This window comes from Nicotiana tabacum, chromosome 24 (genome assembly GCF_000715075.1).
Source record: "Nicotiana tabacum cultivar K326 chromosome 24, ASM71507v2, whole genome shotgun sequence".
In the NCBI taxonomy this organism is placed as follows: Eukaryota; Viridiplantae; Streptophyta; class Magnoliopsida; order Solanales; family Solanaceae; genus Nicotiana; species Nicotiana tabacum.
Genome location: NC_134103.1, coordinates 87,535,610 through 87,541,609, shown reverse-complemented (window position 1 = coordinate 87,541,609; position 6,000 = coordinate 87,535,610).

Here is a 6,000-nt window from a genome sequence, read left to right as displayed (position 1 = left end):
TTTTCATTGCTTAAATATATTGCAATACCTTTAATATTAAAATCTATTCGATATTTTTACTATATTGTTAATTAGGTTGATACATTTTTAATATTATAATTTTATATTTTATATGTTACTTTAATATTTTACATGTTAGTTTACTATTTTATATGTTTGTTTATTATTTAATATGTTTGTTTCTTATTTTATATGTTAGTTTTATTATTTTATATGTTTGTTTGTTACTCACCTATTTTTTACTATAATAAAATTAAATAATTAATTTTCATAACTATACAAGATTTAATTATTAAATATTCACATTTTGGTTCCGGACTCGATATTTGAGGCCCGATAATACCAAGGTATCCGAATTCTTGTGTTCATGATGAGAAAATTTCTCCGATTTAACACTCATCAGGGCTGTTATTTTATATGTTAGTTTATTATTTTATATGTCAGTTTATTATTTTATATGTTAGTTTTATTAGTTTATTTGTTTGTTAGTTACTCACTTATTTTTAATTATAATAAAATTAACTAATTAATTTTCATAACTATACAAGATTTAATGATTAAATATTCATTAAATAATACTTAGTTTGACAAATATTATTGCTTTCTCATGTTATTTTATTACGTTTGTTGACTAAAATTGGAGAGAGTTTGTGTTTGAACTATCATCTTTTTTTACGTATCTTTGGGTTTAAGAGATACTTAAATGATTAATTTTAATAACTATAAGGATACTACGTTAAATGACACTTCATTTTACAACGCTAAAAGGGCACTACATTACAAGATACCATTACAGGGAACTAAAGTAACAATTTATCTATTTTACTAGTCTTTTAGCAAATAAATAATCTAAACCGGATAAAAGAAACAAATTAATTTAATAAAAAATAATCACGAAAATACATAGTACACCACAGTAAAAAGTAACTAATTAACAATTTTTTTAACAACTAATAACAATTTCTCTATTTTACTAATTTTTTTAGCACAATAATACTATAGTCCGGATAAAAAATAACAAGTTAGTTAAATCACAAAACAATCACAAAATAACATATAGCACATTAAAAAGAACTAATATGCATTTTTATACGAGTTTTAACAAAATCTAAGTTGGAATACCTCGATTTAGCTAGCGTTTGGCCATAGATTCCCAAATTTGTTTTGAAAAATTTGTTTTGGGTGAAGTTTAGCTTGAAGATGAAAATGTGTTTGGACATACGTTTTCAAAACATATTTCCCAAATTTATTTTCGAAAAACATGTGTATTATTAGGGATTTGTCCCAAAATCAGCTATTGAGCTGGTTTTGGGATTTGAGATTTTGGATTTTGCCAAAATATAGGTAAAATTTATGGCCAAACATGTGTTTGCCAAATAAAACTCAAGTTTATTTTGGCAAAATCTATGGCCAAACGAGTCCTTAAAGTTTTGGAAAGTTGAAGATTTAGTGATTTGGAGCCGAAACGAGCAACCCACTACGAGATAACGCCTTAACTAGGATGTGAGACCGAGAATCTATACTTTTGTGGGACCAATGGGCTCCACTCGAGCTTTTTTCGATAATAACCGAGGGGGGGGAGGGGGGGCTATTTTTTTTTTGGTTTTAATGGGGAGAGGGAGCTTCTGGTTTGGTGGGGAAGGAGACTGGACGGATTTTTATGTGGATATAACGCGTTTTATTAAGACGTTATACTGTAGCGTCTTAATAAAAAGCGTTATACCTTCCCGCTCTTTTCATGTTCAAATATAGCGCCTTTTAAAAGGGTGCTATATTTAACTGAACAAACAATCGTTAAAGTATAGCGCATTTTAAAAGGGCGTTATATATATATTATGGTTACCAGTTATTTTTTCTACATATTATGATTCTTTGAGTCTAAAAGAATGACATTTTGATTCCGGACTCCAACAATGGTCAGATACCGAAAGGAAAAAATTACATACAATGTACACTACACAGTAAATAAAGCTTAAAAAAAATTAATTTATCCAAAGTCGTTACACACATGTTTAGATACCGGGGAAAGAAAATAGACCCAATTAGATACAGCAGCAATCACAAAATCTGAAAAGAAATCTCCTTTGATAGATTCAAAGATCTAGAGTACATATACAGTGAAACTGGACTATTCCCCCATATCTGGCTAAATCTATCTCGGTCATATACTTGTGTTGACTCATTAAGTACTAGTTTTGGTTCAGATTTTTTTTTTGGGGGGGTCGGATTTGGGTTGACTTTATATTTTTGGGGATGTAATGGAAGAAAATAACTCAGCAGTAATTCATACAGCTATAAATGCAGTGCAAGCATTAGGAAGGGGATTTGATGTGAATTATGATACAAGATTGCTATATTGTAAGGGGGTAGGTGAGAGATCTTTGTTTATATGATAACGTAGTGCTGCCTAATATTTCTAGGGATATTAAGAATTTTCAGGAGCCTGGTGGTCGAGATGGTTCTAGTGTTTGCAATTATAATGAGGTATGTCTGCTCACCAAATGGCTGTTTTTAGTGTTTGAATGTATTAAGTTAGATAATTGTTGGTTTTACTGTTTTGTTATGTCAATCAATTAATGCTTTCTGCTAGTTTCTTTTCGTTCCATTTTATGTGACATTGTTTGATTGAAAGAAGTCTAGGGTGTATCGGAAACAACCTCTCTATCCTTGTAAGATAGGGGTGAGTGTACTGAGCATAGTGAGAGAGAATGCGAGACAGTGAGATTGAGTACTCTCAGAGTGTGAGTACATGAGTTCATCATCGAGATGCATTGCATTTGACATGCGTACTTGTGATACATGAATAGAGGTGCATTTTCTTCTGCTACCCAGTTTGGAGGCATTTATGGTTTTACCTGTATCTTGATATGTAGACATAGAAAAGTACTTTCCTCGTGCTATCTCAAATTGAAACATCTTACTACTCGTTGAAAGAGGTTTTGGGAAAAATCACAGTTTTCAAACTTACTCGTATTTTGGTATTTTCGGTAAAAGATTTGGATTTTCACTGAGATACTTGAAAAGAAATGCCTATTTTTTTTATGGAACTGTGAGCGAACTGAGCATTTTATTTCTGAGATATCTCTTTTGTTACTTGTACTATGTTGTTATGAACTGTTGTAGAATATTGGTGTTGGACCTGACCTTTGTATTAGCTCGTCACCAACATCTTACTACTTGTTGAAATAGGTTTTGGGAAAAATCACAGTTTTCAAACTTACTCGTATTTTGGTATTTTCGGTAAAAGATTTGGATTTTCACTGAGATACTTGAAAAGAAATGCCTATTTTTTTTTATGGAACTGTGAGCGAACTGAGCATTTTACTTCTGAGATATCTCTTTTGTTACTTGTACTAGGCTGTTATGAACTGTTGTAGAATATTGATGTTGGACCTGACCTTTGTATTAGCTCGTCACCACTTTCAACCTAAGGTTAGGTTTGTTACTTATTGAGTACATGGGGTCGGTTATACTCATACTACACTTCTGCACCTTGCGTGCATATGTTGGCTGCTGATGTTGCTGTGTTCGATGGGAGCTGGATTTGAAGATGTACCTGTGTCCCGGTTGTAGCTGCCTCTTGTTCGTGGTAGCCTTAGATCTATAAAACTCTATTTATGTACTTTTCAAACAGACGATGTATTTATTTCATTTTAGTTTTGTGAATTCTATTCTTAGAAGCTCATGATTTGTACTACTAGTTCTTAGGAAATGTATACGATTCAGTAAATTACTTTCGTTTAATTGTCTTGTTAATATCATTGGAATTGGATAGTTACCAGTTGGTTTACCTAGCGGGTTGGGTTAGGTGCCATTACGACTAGCAGATTTTGGGTCGTGATAACTTTTTTTTTTCTTGATGAATTTCGTAGACTGTAGCTTGATATTAAATTAAATCTCCTCTAATTATTTTTCTAATTTTTGTTCATATTATAAGTTCAGTTGCTACTAAGAATTATGAGTATCACATCCCATAGCTTGGAATTTAACTTTGGTTCTTAAGGCGTAATTTTGTGATAATTACTTGTTGCCCAAATGTTTAAAGTAGAATAAGAAAATCATGGTGCGTGAATACTCATCAACAAAGGCTCACTATCGGAGGAAGAAATACTTCAGTTGTTGCCTTAAGACTTCAGAGTTGTTAACCTAATAAGATATTATAAACATTCAAGTCATGTTGGAAAGAAAATCATGATGAATATTTGGTACATTTGGACATGGTGGAAAAAATAAAGAGAGAAGCTAGAAAAATACAATAAGTATATTAAAAGAATCGAAACTCAATATATAAATGAATATATGGTTGTCAGTATTTTTACGAAGCAGATGACTAATATATGAGGAAGAAGTGCAGTAAATGAAAGGGGTTTAACAGGTTATTAATGGGTTTTAAAAAAAAATATTTTTTAATTTGGTGGCTTTCTGTTAGGTTAAGGGTGTTTTTAAAAAGTTTGTCTAATGGTATATGTCCCGATAGTATAAATGGAGGATAGTTGTAAACAATATGCCAAAGTAGAGGGGAATATTCGACCCTTTTTCCTTTTATAAATGGTAGTGATGCCAAATTTAGGAGTGACAAATGGACCATTTGGGTCGAGTTTAGGTGGGTCAAAATGGACTAACTTAATAAATGGATCATTACCCAACCCAGTCCAAAATTTATTTGGGTTAAGATAGATTGAGTCAAGATGGTTAAACTATGGGTCATAATCCAACCCGTCTAACTTGACCCAACTTTCTTTTCTTATTTCTTAAGACATTCTCAATCAATTTTTTTCCAAATAAGTCTTCAAAGTGTAATACTTATATATATTTTGGAATAGACTAAAAAGAAAAGCAGTTCATCTAATTTGAAACTGAGGGAATATATAACAACTCTAGTTTTCTTTGTCATTTTATGTTCAAAATTTTGTTCAATTTTTCGAATGTATAAATTTTATTTTTAATGGCTATTAGTAAAAGGAAAGAAAAACAAAAGTTTACTGATACTACTTAATAGTTGTTTGAAAAATCATACTCACTCCGTTCATTTTTACTTGTCCACTATATTAAAATTATATTTTCACTTTTACTTGTCCATTATACTAAATCAAGATAAAGACAATTTTTTCTGTTTTATCCTTATCATTAACTACTCATCCCCAAATTATTTTTCAGGACTTTTGAAAATACTATCATTATTATAGATAAAATTGTAAAATACATTTTTTTTAAAAGAAGTGTAAAGTCAAAAGTGGACAACTTAAAAGTGAACGGAAGGAGTAACACTTTACTCATCCGTTCCAGAATAAAATATTTATAACTAAAACCACGTACTCAAAAAATAAAAAAATAAAATAAAAAAAGACAAAAGGAAAAGGATGAAATGCAAATCGAGAAAAAGAAAAAGAAAGATGAATTGGGAAACAAACCTGACCAAAACTAAAAGAAAAAGTTATAGACGAGTTGTTAGACCTTTACTCAAAGTTTTGTTCTTTTACGCTTTACTATTTCATATTACTGTTGTCTTTTAGAATACTTGGATTGCTTCTTTCAACAATTATTACATTTAAAGAAAAGGTGATACAATTTACAAAGGAAAAGTTGCAGAAATTGTGAATTTGCTCGATGTTGTAGTCACGAGTTATGTTTCGGCTGTTTCGCGGGTCAACTTAGGCTAGTGGCTTAATGGTGGGTCAACTTGGGCATTGCCCATCTTAGCCCATCAATAAAATAGTTCTTGCCCAACCCATTACGGGTTGGACAGGTTGGACGGGTCAAATGAGTTTGTGCTCAAATTACCACCCCCAACAACAATAAACGTTTCCAAGAAAATTTTGAAATTCTCCAATTTCATTTTAAACAGGTAACCACCAAGAAACAAGCTTAAAACTTTTATCTTATACCTCATGCGTCACATATTGATTTTTACCTGAAAAATACTTCCTATGTCCCTTTATGTGGCGGAGCTTGAATTTCAAGAGTCGATTTCTTAATTTTGACTGTGAATTGAGACATAAA